At 44.9% G+C, this 17,044-nt stretch overlaps 1 protein-coding gene across 1 annotated transcript in view; it reads right to left on the bottom strand.

Annotated features, from left to right (window-relative positions):
• Positions 1 to 17,044, bottom strand: part of Gch1 (GTP cyclohydrolase 1) — a 35,170-nt gene that overhangs the window by 15,677 nt on the left and 2,449 nt on the right. The gene's annotated exons all lie outside the window — the stretch shown is intronic.

Here is a 17,044-nt window from a genome sequence, read left to right as displayed (position 1 = left end):
TGGGGGGAGGACATGACAAAGTGAGCAGCCGTGTACGGAGGCAGAAATGGGGGTTGCTCTTCCCATCATTACGTTTACCAGGGGGAAAATTACCAGGGGAAATGCCAGCCTTCAAAAAGAAATAATTCCTATATTCTGCACGCCTATGCCTCTCTACGAGGTAGCAGTCACATAAGCTGTGATCCTCAGACATATGGCCAGGCAGACAAAAGACAGTTCAGACAAGATGCCTTATGTTAAAAGGCTGCACTTAGTAACGGCCCCTTCCTCATCTGCAAAGGGAAAGGTTAACCAGAGGGTGCCCAAGGGGAGCACTGAGCTCGCTTAACCTTCTGTGACAGCAAAAGCATCCTGCCCTGGCTGCAGGAAGATGAAAGGGATATATAAGCCACAGCCATCACTGTTGATACAGTCATGGTGTTGACAAACTGGTAGGTGCTCTAAAATTGTATGTAAGTGTCACATGTCATTGTCACGAGAGGATGTTTTCTTGCTTTTATAAAACGAACACATGCACAAGGAAACCCTCATCTTATGGCTTGGTAGACCAGATGACCCAGAGGCGGCTAATCTGGGGAACATCCAACCCACTGTATAATAAGACAAGTGAGGGGAATGATCTTGGCTTTGCAGCTGCCCACAGCAATTTTCCCCTTGTAAGACAGGCTATGAGTCACAGAGATGTACAAACACCCACCCCCACTGCCTGACCTTCAGGGGCTCAGGTACTGAGTCACACATAAGCCTCTGTTTGCATCAGGTCACTTGGACTGACTGGTAGGGGAGTCACTAGTGTGGCCAGCAAGGATGGACGTGTGCAAGGTTTAAACACACAGACCAATAGGGATATGAAGGGAGCAGGGGCGAGCTCTGTCATTCTCTAAGTAAATACCCCTTCTCTGGCAGCTGCCTATGCAGAATACTCTGCCCTAACCTTTGGTTGTATTTCTAAAAGCAGTTTAAATATAGCTCCTTGGTGTTCCCAGAATACCCTAAATTTCTCCAAGAGTTCATTCAGTATCATCTGAAATCTTTGGTCATAGGAGAAATATGACTGAGTAAAAACAAACCAACGTTTCTAAATGAACTAAAGAGAGAAAGGGATGTCAGACTCTGGCAAAGGAAATCTTCGAACTTCTCACAACTACACAGCACATGTCAGAAGTCGGCCTCGAGGCCAAGCAGGAACCAGCTAGTTGTTGGACCTTAGGCAAGGCACACGGTGGGGAAAAGGCACCTCTACAGTAGAGAAAATTGGTGGATCAGGGGTGACTCAGCCACTTCTAGGACAAAATGACATTGGACACCACCTCTGTGGTATTACCCATAGTTTGTAACTGTGGTCTAATCATCAGAAAAGGTGAGGAATAAATAGGCTACACTGTAAGTCACTTTAGTAGAGTTTTCAGTAGATAAGGCCTCTCTAAGCTATCTAGGCTTGACTTGAACTGATCTCTCAGCTCTGCTTTCCAAGTAGCTGGGATAAGAGTATATATACTATCAGGCGCTGGAGAGATGGCTCAGCGGTTAAGAGCACTGACTGCTCTTCCAGAGGACCTGAGTTCAATTCCCAGCAACCACATGGTGGCTCACAACCATCTATGATGAGGTCTGATGCCCTCTTCTGGTGTGTCTGAAGACAGCTACAGTGTACTTATATATCATAAATAAATTTTTTTTAAAAAAAAAGTACCGGGGTTGGGGATTTAGCTCAGTGGTACAGCGCTTGCCTAGGAAGCGCAAGGCCCTGGGTTCGGTCCCCAGCTCCGGAAAAAAAAGAACCAAAAAAAAAAAAAGTACCATCAGGCATGGCTCCATGGGTAATCTTTTAAAAATTCATTAAGGTCATAAAAAACATGTAAACGCTGTAAAATTGTCAGTGTGGAGGAGATTAGTGAAATATGATAGCTAAGTGTAATTAAAACTAAAATCGGAATTTGAATAAAACATGTTGGTTAACATCATTATGCCAATATTGACTTAAGTGTTAGTAACTGTACCGTGGGCCTGGGAGGCTAGAAGCTGGTTAAATGGTCTATGAAAACCCTCAGTATCATCTTTGTAATTGTCATAAGTCTAAAATTGCTTTGAAAATTAAAAAAAGGGATGCTATGCAATGACTGCAGTGTATAAACGATGGAGTATATATAACTCAGTGAAAAACAGTGAGCTGTGGACACACAGTGGTATGGAAGGTCTCTGCATGGCGTAGTCACACAAACATGAAAGGCTCCTCCTGTATGAACAGCAGCGCTCAGCCAGTGACAGATCACATATGCAGTGGTGTCTGAGGAGGCCGAATCTCCCGGCCATGACAGTCTCCTCAGCTCAGTTTTGTGTAATTTGAAGAGACAGCCAATTGACACACTACTGCCCTAGGTGTGAAACTCTAGGTGTGAAACTCTAGTCAAGGCTAAAGTATAGTTGGGGGATGGGGTATAGGTGGCTCACGGGTTGGGAGGACAGAAGTGGAAAAAATTGCAAATTGACAGGGAGAAAATCTGGGGGTGGCCCTATCATCACCTTGTAGCTGACTGGGGGGGGGGTGCATGTCTGTCCCAACTCACACTGTCATTGTAGATGAAGATGTTAGCCATGCCTTAATAAATTTAACTATTTTCCTTTTCCTTTTCACTATATACTATGTAGCCTCACGTGTAGCATACACATTTATCCCCCAAAAGAAATGACAGCAGGCTAAATCACAAGCCTAATAAAACAATTACTTATAAAAGGATTACGAGTAAGAAAAAAAAAAGGGAAACAGCTGGAAATGAACCGTTTTTAAAATACAATGTCATATTTAAAGATTTTTTTCTTTAATTATGTATATGGGGATGGGGCATGTGCATGTGTGAATGCAGATTCCTGTGGAGTCCACAGGACACTGACTCCCCTGGAGTCAGAAGTGCTTGGAACTGAACTTGAGTCCTCTGGAAGAGCAGCAAACGCTCTCTCGACCACTGAGTCGTCTCCCCAGCCACGCCCCGTAGTTTTGACCGTTGAGTTGAGCATAAACACATGCTCAAAGTCAAACCAAAAAGCCTAGCCATCCTCTGGAGGCAATGCTTTGTGTAGAACTGACGCCACTGTCCCCCATGTCACATGTGACCTCACCAAGTCATTTTTCTTCAATAAAGAAGTTCCCCAGCTATATTGACTTACGGTTTGCTCCCGGTATCTGGGAACTGCCATCTGTGGTTAATAACAAAGCTTTATCACAGATTGTTTTAATTTCCTGCCTGCTATCAGCAGCAAGAAGGTAACCCTGGAAACGGGACTCAGAGCGTTCTCTGTTAGTCACCACCACAAAGGAAACCAGAACAGCCTCCTGAAGTTGAGGTCTGTCCACACCACCACGGCCCTTGTCAGCGTTGACAGATGAAGTCACGTGGCTGAGCAGCCATCCCTCAAGCCGATGGCCCGCTAGGACCCCTCCCGAAAATACAGCGAGGCGCACATGTGATGCTCTCTAAGCACCTTCTGCAGCAAGGATACCAGACTCTCCCAGTGGCTGTGTTAAAACACAAAGTGCTGGATCCCATCCACAGTCTCTGTAGGTCCGGGTGGGCTTGCGAATCTCATTTCTGAAAAGCTCCTAGACACTACCATACTCTTAGGGGAGCACCGCTGTTGCCACCCGGAACCTTCACACCTCCTCCATGTTATGTGTGTGCACATTTAGGACAAGCAGACCTGTTTTGCCAGGGAGAGGGGCAAAAGGGAAGGACACAAGAAATTTCTATCTTGTCTTTACCATTAATTTTGGGCACGGGAATGGCATTCAAGGCCAGGGTGCAAGACTTGACTTATCTTCCAGCGTTCAAACTTGATAAAAGATGGCTTTGGAGCCTTGAATGAGCAATCATCGAAGGACAGGAAAGATATAGCAGGGTCTACATCCTGTCTGGAGAGAAAGATAAGGGGAAGAACAGAGCCCAGGCAGGCGGGGGCAATAGAACCCTAGGCATGGGGACTCTGCTCTTGCCCAGAATTAAATCACCTAAAGGCGTTGTTTATCGACAGATGGTGGTGGTGCACACCTTTAATCCCAGCAGTTGGGGATTATTAATTCACTCACATGAATCTTTGTGAGTTCAAGGCCAGCCTGGTCTAAAAGAGTGAGTTCCAGGACAGCCAGAACCACACAGAGAAACCCTGTTTTGAAAAACCAAAAGGATAAGTCCATCCCATTTGAGAAAAAAAAAATTGTGTCACTAGCATCAGAGAAGCTCGGAAGGCCCACAGCACTACGTCATTGGGTCCCCTGGCATCATGGTTACTCAGACTCAAAGCTTGGGGTTACAGGCTACGAGAAGGAATGCTCCATCCGGGCCTTGGCATTTACATAGTACCCTTGTCACACCATGCACCAAGACAAAGTTAAACACAAGACTCCAGAATTCAGCTTGGGAGTTCTCTCACACTGTCCACTAACAAACATCCTGGGTCCCCACCACCACCCCCAGCTCCCTCTCCTCCTTCATAAAATGCAGGCACGGGTTGGGGATTTAGCTCAGCGGTAGAGCGCTTGCCTAGGAAGCGCAAGGCCCTGGGTTCGGTCCCCAGCTCCGAAAAAAAAAAAAAAAAAAAAAAAAAGAACCATAAAATGCAGGCACACTCCAAGTGCCAGCCTTCTGTCCGCTGGTAATTCACAAGTTTAAATCTAGAGCCTAAAACAGTTTCAAGGCTCTCCCTTTACTCTGAACAAAACAAGTCTACTTACCCTCATCTAAGATTGCCCCGCTGCATAAGGGGAAGTGAGTGTTCTAAAGCACAGTTTATTGGGACCATAGATCTATCTTATGGGCCAGCAATGAGACAGGGCCCAGAGCAGACGTCTGGCCTCATCTCTTCTCCATCTAGGGCTTTTACTCTCACACACCAGCGAGCAGTGCTTCACGAGCTCAAGACATCCCCACAGAGCAAAAGCCTCAAGGTTGTTGGACTTTTAACATGGTGACTCAAAGCCCCCAAAGGTCTTACATTCTTAAGCCAATTCCACGGTTCTCTCACCGTGAAGTGGGGAATATATTTAAGAATCCAGTCAGGTGAGGGAGTATTAAAATAAGATAAAATAAAATAAGGACAACTTCATAGACATGTCAGTAAGCATAGAGCTAACTGAGGAACAGGGTCGTGTGTAAGCGCTTACCTTCCTGTGTTCAAAAGTCAAATCTACACTACTTAATGATGAGAATATGCTTTTGGTTTTTTGAAATAGAGTCTCACATAGCCCAGGCCTCACTTCCCCGAATACTGGGTATCATGCCTGGCTATGATAGAACTCCGCGAAGCGAAGCGAATCATTGAACAGTGTGTTACTCTGCCATGGAACACGCTTACACAACTTACTGTACGCTTGCACATCACTCGATGTTAATGTTACATTTTTATACATATAGTCTATTTACTGTTTAAGGCTTACCTACTCTAGCCTACTGGCAGCGTCGCAGCCTGACACACAGCAGTCGTGGGTTGTCCTGATCGACAGGGGTTTTTTCACTCCATTACAGTCTTATGGGGTCACTGCAATATATGCAAGCGATGCTGAAGTCTTGGGACAGAACCACACACGCGTCTGTCTCTCTAATCCCAGGGCACGTTTGCGGTGGTGAATCCAGTCTCTCCATAAAGACTGCTTACACAGCCAACGGAACTGCGGGTCTGTTAGTCTTGGGTTTGAATGAGCCTGGTCGGTGTGTGTTTCTCACACTGGACTGTCCCCTCACAACAGCTAGTTAGGTATTAAATGAAACCTCAATGCTACTATTTTGAAAGTCGTATGGTTCGAAACCTAGAACTGAGTTGTCAAAGCCCCTTCTAGGCTGCCTGCCTGGCCTGTTGCACTTAGCCCTGCCTGGCCCCCCGGTATCCAGTGCCTGAGTCTAGGCAGCCCCCAGTCTCCTACCATTACCCACCTCTGCTCCCCTCATATTTTACCATCTTCCCGAGTTCATCAAGGACGCTTGGAGAAACTGTCCCAGCCTCAAGCACCTATGATTTTGAGGAATTTTTATGAAAGTAAGAATTTTATAATCCAAATTACACTTCCTTACTCATTATCAAAACTGTTACTTGAAACAGAACTACGTGGTGGTGGCACACGCCTTTAGTCCTGACACTGGGGAAGCAGAGGCAGGTAGGTCTCTGTGGGAAAACTTTGTTAATTAACATTGAAGTCCACCATGACTGGATAGCTTCTGTGCTCCATGCAATATGGGAGACTCCCATCTCCTTCTCTGACCTTGCGTCTGGGGAATTCTAAGCCCCTATATACATCTCTGAGGGATGTCGTGTTACTTCAGTTTATAGGACCAATTTACCTTCTCCTGACAAAACCTGTTCAGCCAGCACCTGAGACCCCTGAAAAGGTTCTCCATGCTGATGAGACATACCAGATCCCTAAGCCCCCAGCCAATGACTTTTGCCCATCCTAGATGTTTCTACCCTCAGACCCCTAAAACTTTATAAGCTCACTCACCCTACATAAAGTTGATCTGCCTGACTATAGGTTCAGTGTGGTTTATTCCCTGTATGTATTCACAGGGCTTCCGAACCCCACCCCATTCTAAATCTCTACTCCCACTGCCCTCTTGGACTGTATCAGCAACAGTCCACTAGAGCAGGAAGGTCCACCAGTCTCAATGGGTTTTAGGCTAGCCTGGTCTACATTGTGAAACTTTTTCTCAGGAAGAAAAAAAGAAAGAAAGGAAGGAAGAAAAGAAGAAAAAAGAAAGAAAGAAAGAAAGAAAGAAAGAAAGAAAGAAAGAAAGAAAGAAAGAGAAAGAAAGAAAGAAAGAAAGAGAGGGAGGGAGGAAGGGAGGGGAAAAGGGAGGGGAGATCATACTGAGTTATTCTATAGTAAAAAATTAACTGAATAAATAAATGCTTTAAATTTTTTGTATTTTGCTGAGAATGCTTTTTTCCCCAAGAGTATATAGATAAAATATTTGAGTTCTTCTTATATTTATTACTTTTTTTTGGGGGGGGGTTATTGTTTTTAAGTCAAGCAATCTAGGACAGGCAGTGTTTGCCAGACCTGGGATTTACTTGGATGTTAAGAGTCAAAAGCTTCTTTCCCTTTTTGTTTTTTTGTTTTTTTTTTTTTTTATACTTTACAAAATTTCCTAATAGTACATTTTGGCGTTTAGCTATTTTTGTTTGGTGAAGTATGCATTTCCATCCATGGTCCCTGATCAACATGAACAGCTGAGCACCTTGGCACTGCTAACTGCTTCCTTCCTGGACATCTTCAGCTTGGAAGGCTTGCAGAATGCCTATCAATCAGACAGGAGAGACTCGAGGCTGACTGGAGCATATGAAGTGGTTCTGAGTCACCAACCCCCAACAACACACCAGTGACCTTACCAGCAGGACCTGGCTGTGTGGCTTTAATTAGAGAAACAACTGTTCACCCCACTTTTGCTTTGGCTCTCGATGGGGCACAGATGCCAACATGGAAGCCGGCCAAGGGTCTTGGCTGTTGCATGGTAACTGTGCTTTAAGACACTGCGGTGGACCGAGGATTTCTCCAGCATATGTTTGCAGGGAAGCGGTGTGAACAGCCGTAGCAGCTGCTGCTGCAAGACTGGATGCACGGTGCTAAGTGGAGGGCCACAGGCAACTGGGCTGGGATGGACGAGCTGAGCCCTGAGTGGGCTTGGTTGAACAACCCTGGTAGGGCTGTGTGGAGCAGCGGTCAGCATCTGCAGGCTAGCTGCCATAGAGCGACTTCAGGAGAAGCTGGCTGGCAGGGTTGATCACAGGGCTGGGCATAGTTCATACTCTTGCCATTTTCCACATCCACTGAATAGGGAGGTGAGCCTGGAGCTCTTTCTGAGCCAATGCTACGCACAGTGGCTGTCAGAGTAATTTTAATTTATTTGAAAATCCAAGCATGGGCTTAAAAAGTTAAAAATATTATTAAAGTATGGTTGACCCATAAAGTTAAACTGTGTTAATTCACTTATGTATGGGTTGCTTAGGATATTGGGGGGGGGGGGCTATCAGAATCAGGTAGCTTAGCAACATTTATAAAATCAAGGTTATTTTTAGAATATGCCCTGACAGTAGTCCGCTCTAATCATTTCCTACCTTGAAAATATGCACAAATACATTTTAAAGAAAATACTTGGGGTGGAGAGGGAGCTTAGTCGGTAAAGTGCTGGCTGTGTGAGCATCAGGACCTGAGTTCGGATCCCTCAGAACCAACATAAAACCCTGTGCATGGTAGCCATCACCTCAGCACTGGGATGGTGTTGAGGGATGGGGGGTTGGCCTGTCTGTCGCTACATATTGTAATGCTAGGTGAGGCCCCAAGGCCTGGTTGCCCCAAAGACAAGAAGAGTCCACACATAGACACAAGTGACACTATGTGACCTTGCCTCCAAGTTATTTCTAACTATTAAATAAAGATTCCTATAGCCTATACCTGTGCAGAATGGAGGAAGGCAGGGTATGGTGTTCCCAGGGTTGGGGTAGGAGACCACGAGGGGAGAGAGAAGGGGGAGAAAGGAAAAAGACACCATGAGTTAGGAGTCATGAAAGCATGGACATGAGGGCTGGCCATGAAACTATGTAAGTACTTACTCGGGGTTATCAGGAGGAAATGGATTTTAATAGCATAGAGGGTAGATATCTGTCCAGCATTTGTGCTAATAAGGGCTTATTAGAAATATAAAGGCCGGGTTGGGGATTTAGCTCAGTGGTAGAGCGCTTGCCTAGCAAGCACAAGGCCCTGGGTTCAGTCCCCAGCTCCAACAAAAAAAACAAAAACAAAAACAGAAATATAAAGGCCGGGTTGGGGATTTAGCTCAGTGGTAGAGCGCTTGCCTAGCAAGCCCAAGGCCCTGGGTTCGGTCCCCAGCTCTGAAAGAAAAAAAAAAAAAAAGAAAGAAATATAAAGGCCATGTGTGTCATTTATCTGAGAAATGAATGATCAAAGGTGGTAGACACTCTGGATTGAAATTTAATATTTTCTACAACAGAAAGGCAGAGGCAGGAGGATTTCCAGGGACTTGCTAGCCATCTAGCCAATCAGTGAGCTGCAAGTTCAGGGAGAGACACTGCCTCAGGTCTAGCATTGCTCAATGGACAACTGTGGAGAGCTGCTAATCATTTCCATCCCCACACGCATCCCTCACTCAACTGTAAGACAATGGATATTTAAGCCATTTCCCCACAGTACCTAACCTTGAATACATACATCATGCTTTTCCTCTTCTAGTTTCAATATTATAGTATCAAATAGTATCAAATTTCTGTATGTTTGTCAATCCAACAAAGAACAATGTATCTATACGTAGGACTTGTGTGTTTCTCTCCTGGAGAGCGGGGGTCAATCCTGTTTCCTGTTTGCCTAGGCCTTTGGATTTCCTTTACTAGGAGCCTTTTCTACAGAGGCTTTGGCAATTTCCAGTTGTGTGGCTTTTCCAGTTGTGCAGCTCACGTTTCTCCCAACACTTCCCAGCATCTCGTCTTACATTATCATCAGCCCACTGCCCGGGATGAGTGGTGATGTCATCCCCAGATGATCACTTGACTCCATTTGTGAGTGTACTCAACATATGAAAAATAATTACTATGTTAGTCATATTTTATAGTTTCTAGATTAAGCATGGTTAAGTAGTTTACTATTATAGAGTTAAATACATTTAAAATCACAGCTTTTTTTTATGTTTAAAAGCTTCAGGCTGGAGAGATGGCTCAATGGTTAAGAGCACTGACTGCTCTTCCAGAGGTTCTGAGTTCAAATCCCAGCAACCACATGGTGGCTCACAACCATCTGTAATAGGATCTGATGCCCTCTTCTGGTGTGTCTGAAGACAGCTACAGCGTACTTGTATATAATAAATAAACAAATCTTTAAAGCTTCATTTTCTTGCCAGAGTTATATATAGGGCCCCCTTTTAAAGAGTCACAAGAGTCCCACTTAGAATTCCAACTAAATACATTTAAAATAAAAGGAACAAAGATCATTAGCTCATCAGTTCTAGTAAATACCAGATCTAGGCAGTCACCAACAGATCCTAAATCAGCAGGTGACAGGCTGGCTGGAAACTCTGTAATTGGCAAGACTGGCTGAGACACTTAAGGTTGACTGAGCTTAATTCCGGAAAAGAAAGACACTTAGCTTCCCCAGAGTCACATGCCTCCTTCTATGCCGTCTTGCCTACACTTAAACGTTTTTATTTTGAAAGACGAGTTAGCCTCTCACTCTGATCATAAGTGCAATACGAGAAATGAGAGGCTTACAATAGACTAACTCTTGGGAATAAAATAAACAAAGGCAGGACTGTGGAAGATTCTGCACGACTAATGGGCCGTTTCTTCGGCCAGAGTCTAAAAAGTCAACGTGAGTGACCTAGAAGATGGCTCCACGGTTAAGAGCACTGACTGCTCTTCCAGGAGGTCCTGAGTTTAATTCCCAGCAACCACATGGTGGCTCACAACCATCTGTAATGGGATCTGATGCCCTCTTCTGGTGTGTCTGAAGACAGCTACAGTGTACTCATATACATGAAATAAATAAATATCTTTTTTTTTTAAAGGAAAGAAAAGAAAAACCATAGAGATGGAGTCAGGCAGGTGGAGAGAGAGATACACAGGAAGTAGAAGGCAGGGACATTCAGTTGTTTTTTTTTTTTTCTTTTTTTCGGAGCTGGGGACCGAACCCAGGGCCTTGCGGTTGCTAGGCAAGCGCTCTACCACTGAGCCAAATCCCCAACCCCAGGGACATTCAGTTTGAAGAAAATTTTTTTGAGATGGCCTTAAGGAAGAGTTCCCTAGTATAATGTGAGAATCTTGTTTAAATCGAGATCAGTTAATACAAAGAAGCCTGTGAGAGACCAGTAGCTGCAAGCACCTGCTAGTGACTGGATAACAAGGGGCTATGACCAACTTCACACTTGAGCACACACTACTGTCTTTCAAATCCTTATGTTCTAGAGATCGGCAGAACATTTAGCTACGAAATAACACATCAGGGACTCGCTGTAAGCTGATTCAGTGAAGAAAGGTTGTGAGGCAGGGAGGGGCAAAGCAGGACAGATGTACTGTACTGACAGTCACTGAGGCTGCATGATGGGGACACGGCTTAACCTCGTGCACACCAGAACTATTCCGTAATCCTGGGCTGGAGAGGTGGCCCAGCAGAGCACCGCCTGCACTTCCAAAGGACTGGGTTTGGCTCTCAGCACTCACATGGTGGCTCACAACCGACTGTAACACCAGCACCTTGGCCAGCACCCTCTTTTGGCCTCCATGAACAACATACACAGAGAGAGAGACAGAGACAGAGACAGAGAGACAGAGAGATGGGGAGAAGAGACATATAAGCACACAAAACACACAAAAAAAAATAAAAATAAATAAAAAGATAATTTTTAAACGATCCTAACGAGACAGAGCACTGAATGGTCTGCCCTGAAACAAAGTCAAGTATCCATCAAGCTCATCAGTTAGCTCTCAGGCAAGTGGCTAAGGATTCAAACAGATTGCCCACAGTCACCTTTTGTTCTGAAAGTGTTCTACTGTAAAACAAAAGTCTAGTAAATCCTTGGCCTTAATTACGTATAACAAAATCACCAGCAGTTCAGATAATCCCAACTACCTCACTCTAGGTCGTTCCTGAGTGTAACTGCCACAGACCCCGGGGAGAATCTACAGCTGTCAGAAACATCTCCCTTCACATAACTTGGAATGAGGAGCCATGGAACCTGGATTCCTAATCCCAAAACCAGTAATTAGATGTCGGCCCTCTCCTGGTCAGTTTTGGTACTGCAGTCTTACTGAAACACTAAACTCAAATGGCCAAAGGATGCTGCAAATACAAACCTGGAGAGATGCCAGGATGTGGAGGAGTTTCCAGGGCCAGACCAAGCAAACAGCAGAAAAAAAAAAACAAAAGAGAAGAAGAAAGCCAAGTAAATTAGTACAACACTGTCATCGACTGGAAGCCACGTTGCTTGTCAGCCACCATCTGGAGCAAGTCTTCCCTGCGCCTCAGTTTCCTTGTCTACAACATGGGAATATGACATGTCCTATAGGGATATCATGAAGATAAAGCAAAGTGATACCTGTCAAGGTCTCAGGGAAGCCTCAAAGTCAGCGGGCAAAGACATCAAGTGCCCTTACTAACGGCTCTCTGCACCGTGTGGCTATAGCCACATTTCTCTTCCCCATGACTGGTTAATGTCTCTTTTCTCTAAAGGCCCTCCTGGGAGGGCAAAAACCATATCCAACTTCACCCATTGTGCTCTGCACAATACCTGGAACAAATGCCTCCAAGCCTGGGTAGTACAAACCCTTAATCTCAACATTTAAGAGGCAGGGGCTGGTCTAGTCTCTGTGAGTTCCAGGCCAGCCAGGGCTACAGAGAGACCCTGTCTCAAATGAAGATCTGTGCCTCTGAATATGGTTTTATTAGACACAATGCTGCAGGTGTAACTCAACAAATTCAGATGAGACACGCTACCACGTGTATCTTCAGCAGTGTCCCCAGGAGATAAAAGCTAGGATGCTGACCGCAGCGAGTGATGGCTTCAAACCAAGGAACATGGACTGAGTTCTACAACCGGAAACTGGGAGGAGGCATGGAAGGACTCCGGTAGTTTCCGAGGGAGCTAGGGTTTGCTGGTTCATTTTCAGACCTGGCACCCAAGACTGTATAATCCCCAGCTGTTGTGTTTTCTTTGGTAGCCTAAGAAACTAGGATCAGTATGGACGCTGTGGTAGTGGTTTGAATGGGAATGCTTCCCCCCGACCCCTGCATAGGCTCATGTTTAAATGCTTGGTCCCCAGTTGCTTGGAACTGGAACCTTTTTGGAAGGATTAGGAGGCGTGGCCTTGTTGGAGAAGGTATGACACTGGGCAAAGGCTTTGAGATTAAGAGGCCATGTCAGACCCAGTCCCTTTCTCAGGGTGTCTGTCTGTCTGCCCCCTCCCCCTCTCTCTGACTCCAACCAGAGAATAAGATTTAAAGCTTTCAACTTCTGCCTCTAGTACCCTGCCTGCCTGCCTGCCCGCCTGCTGCTCTACTCACTTCTGTGATGGTCATGGATTCACCCTCTGAAACTATAAAGCCACCACTTCAATGTCCTCTATAAATTGCCTCTTCACAACAACAGAAAAAGCGTGTTTGTCATTCCAGTGTTCCATGCAGTACCTGTACCTCCCCACTCCTGGCTTTTCTCCTCTAGTCTTGATGGCTCTGATCTACAAAACTACTGTAGTGACAGCTTTCTGATTTCCTCTTCATTCACAGAGCTCATCCTGGAAACAAACAAGCTCTATATTTAATAATCCACTAACGAAATTAACAGAAATGATTAGTGAGTCAAGATTTAAGTGTGCCACATGTTTATTCATTGACATTTCAGTCCTTATATGAACTGGGTGTGTGTGTGTGTGTGTGTGTGTGTGGTTGTGTGGGTGTGTGTGTGTGTGTGTGTGTGTGTGTGTGTGTGTGTGTGTGTGTGTGTGTGTGTGTGTGTGATCTGTGTGTGTGTGTGTGTGTGTGTGTGTCTGTGACCAGTGGTGTATAGTGTGTCTCTGTGTGTGTGTGTGTATGTATGATCTGTATGTATTTATGTATGGGTGTGTACATATCATGTATTGTGTATATCTATCTGATGTGACATATATGTGTGTCTTGTGTCTGTGCATCTGTGCGTCTGTCTATGTGTCTGTGTGCGTGTGTGCACATGCATGTGTGTGATGTCAGGTATTCCCCTCAGTTTCTCGTCTCTTAAGACAGTCTCTCCACTATGAACTTGGAGCTTGCCAGTTTTGCTAGTCTAGGTAGCCAGTAAGCCCCAGGGTTCCTGTCTCTACCTCCTCGGTGCTAAGATAACACAAGTATGCCACCTCACTTGCTTTCTTATGTGGGTGCTAGGAATCAAACTCAGTTATTCAGTACGCACATTATCAACTGAACCATCTCCACAGGCCTTATAATATATATGTTAAAAACAAGGGCATGAATTTACCTTCCATCCATGATATAGGATGAACTACTTTGAGACTGGAAAGAGGTCAAGAGCATGTACTATTCTTCTAGAGGACCCACGTTCAGACCCCGGCACTCACAACTGCCTATTAAATATCATTTCTTATCTACCTTCACCCTTTAGCTGTCACTGTTTAGAGTTCAACTGTCTTAGGGTTTTATGGCTGTGAAAAGGCACCATGACCACAACAACTCCTATTTATAAAGAAAAACATTTCACTGGGGCTGGCTTACGGTTTCGGCAGCTTAGTGTACTACTGTCATTCCAGGAAGCATGGCATCATGCAGGAAGATGTGATGCTGGAAGAGCCAAGAGTTCTACGTCTGGATGTGCAGGCAGGAGATTGTGCACCACACCGGGCAGAGCTTGAGCATAGGAGACCTCGATGCCTGCCCCGTGGTGACACACTTCCTCCAACAAAGGCCATGCCTCTTAATAGCACCATATCTATGGGTCAAGCATTCAAACACAAGTCTATGGAGGGCTACACCTATTCCAACCACCAGCACATTCCACTCCCTGCCCTCCCCCCCATAGGCTTGTCGCCATATCATAATGCAAAACGTATTTAATCCAACTTTAAAAGTCCCCGTGTTCTCAGTTTCAACAGTGTTTAAAAGTCCAAAGTTCAAAGTCTTTTCTGAGATTCATAAAATCTAGTAACTGTAATCCCCTTTTAAAAAAAAAATCAGATCACGTACTTCCAAGAGGAAGAAGTGTGCTGCAGTCAACACAACTGAGAGAAATTAGAGATCTAAAGGACATTTTGACATCAGCCATGGAGGTGTAGTTTTGAGTGTGTCCAACTGGTTTTGGTCTTGCTCTAATCTAGAGTCTCCACACTATGCTCCTCCCTGTAGTTCTGAGATGGTAATTATATCCTGGGCCGATATACACTAGAAGCATAGAAAGACCCTACCCAGCTAAGCATCCATCTTGTGAAAAGGAATTAAAGAACAGCTTAGGTCAAGGCATGGTAATAAATACCTTTAATACAGGAGCATGCAGATCTTTGAGTTCAAGGTCAGCTTGGTGTACACAACTGGTTCCAGGACAGCCGAACTTAGACAGTAGAGGAAACCATTCAATAGAGAAAGCAGCAGAGCTTGGTAGCTTCAGCCACGTTTCTGGCTTTAGAGTCAATGACAGGAGTTATGGAATCGCCCCTCCACAACTAAGGAAAGCCACTGAGGCCAGGTGTATGTCAGGGCTGTCCCTGCAAGGAGGCGAAGATGAGGCCACTGTGTGAAACTCTGAAGGTGAAGGCCTAGAGTGCCTCGGAGACCCCAGGGTTAGAGATGCCAGAGTCCTAGGATACGTGCCGAGGAGAGCTGCTAGCCCACAAGATACAGCAGTGACAACCAGAGGGAGACTGGTAGGCAGGCAGCCCTGTCACAGATGACCAGAGTCACTCCCCTGGAAAGGCAGGTGCTGGAAGGAGAAAGGTGTGACAGGGAGGGAGGTGGGAAAATGACAAACTCCCAGGGGCAAGAAATGAACAGAAAAGCTGCAAGAGAAGGGAAAACACAGAGAGTATTAAATAATGTGTGCCCTAAGTCAGCAAGGAATTAATAAAGCACCAGGCATACAAACAATTTAGATCCCTGGTTGTCCATAAGCTCTAAAAAAAAAAAAAAATCAGACTCTCAAGGGCTGCCTCAGTTCTTACATATAAGATCTGGTTCCAAGGGATCGGACACATTCCTCTGGCCTTGGAGGGCCCCTGTATACATGCGATGTGCATACACACAGGAAGGCAAAACACTCATACATGCTAAATAAAAAAATTTTTTTTGAAATTAGGAAATTGTTATTATCTTTTTTGGAAAAAATAATTTGGTTATTTGTCAACTCAGCATGGATGGGTGGAGAGGGTCACAGGCCCTACTCCCTAGGCTCTGTCTCACTTGAAGAGCAACAGTCAGTTTCTTTAAGGGGGTGACTCCTAGCAGGTCAAATACAGTCCTGTGGATGGCCACATAACCATGAGTATAGATGCCATAGGTTTCATGGATTTAAATTTATAAATATAAATTTATTTAAAAATAAATACAACATTTAAAAGGCAGAAAGTTGGAAAGGGAAGGGCAGGAAGGGAAGGGAGAGTGGGGGGCAGAAGGATATGAGTAGATAGAAGGGGTGAGGGATGAATCTGATCTAAATACATTGTACGCATGAACGACATTCTTTGTTGTTTTGAGACAGGGTTTCTCTGTGTAGCCCAGGCTGTCCTTGGAAATCACTCCCTAGACCAGGCTGGCCTCGAACTCAGAGATCCACAAGCCTCTGATGGGATTAAAGATATGTGTCACTGCTATCTCCACTCGGGTATGAATGGAATTCTTGAAGAATAAAAACATTCAAGGGGGCTGGAGAGATGGCTCAGTGGTTAAGAGCATTCATTGACTGCTCTTCCAGAGGTCCTGAGTTCAAATCCCAGCAACCACATGGTGGCTTATAACCATCTGTAATGAGATCTGATGCCCTCTTCCGGTGTCTGAAGACAGCTACAGTGTACTTCTATATAATAAATATAATAAATAAATCTTTTAAAAAAAAACATTTAAAACTAAACATTTGGGGCCGGAGAGATGGCTCAGTGGCTAAGAACACCAGGTCCAGAGGACCCAGGTTCAATTCCCAGCACCCACATGGCAGCTCACAACTGCAACTCCAATTCCAGGAGATCCAATCCCTCATGTAGGCATACACAAAGGCAAAATACCAATGCCTATGAAATAGAAAATTACACATTATGTAAAAATTGAATTAAGCATTTACCTTCACTATACTTTATTACATGTGACAAGTTGACCGTAGCCAGTCCGCACCTTTCTCTGTCCACATGCTTGTTAGAAAAGTACACTGATTCATCTAGCTGTATTGCAACATGAGGAAGTACCTACTGACCGGTGGCCATACTGCCTAGTTCCCACCGTATATAACCTCCCACTCAGCTTCCTCATTGTGAGGATAAAAGAATAATGCTTAATGTCAAAGTTCAGGGTTAGCCCAGACCATTCAATTGAGGT

The sequence above is a fragment of the Rattus rattus genome, chromosome 12, assembly GCF_011064425.1.
Source record: "Rattus rattus isolate New Zealand chromosome 12, Rrattus_CSIRO_v1, whole genome shotgun sequence".
NCBI classification, from domain to species: domain Eukaryota; kingdom Metazoa; phylum Chordata; class Mammalia; order Rodentia; family Muridae; genus Rattus; species Rattus rattus.
This window is presented reverse-complemented; position numbering and strand designations above follow the sequence as displayed.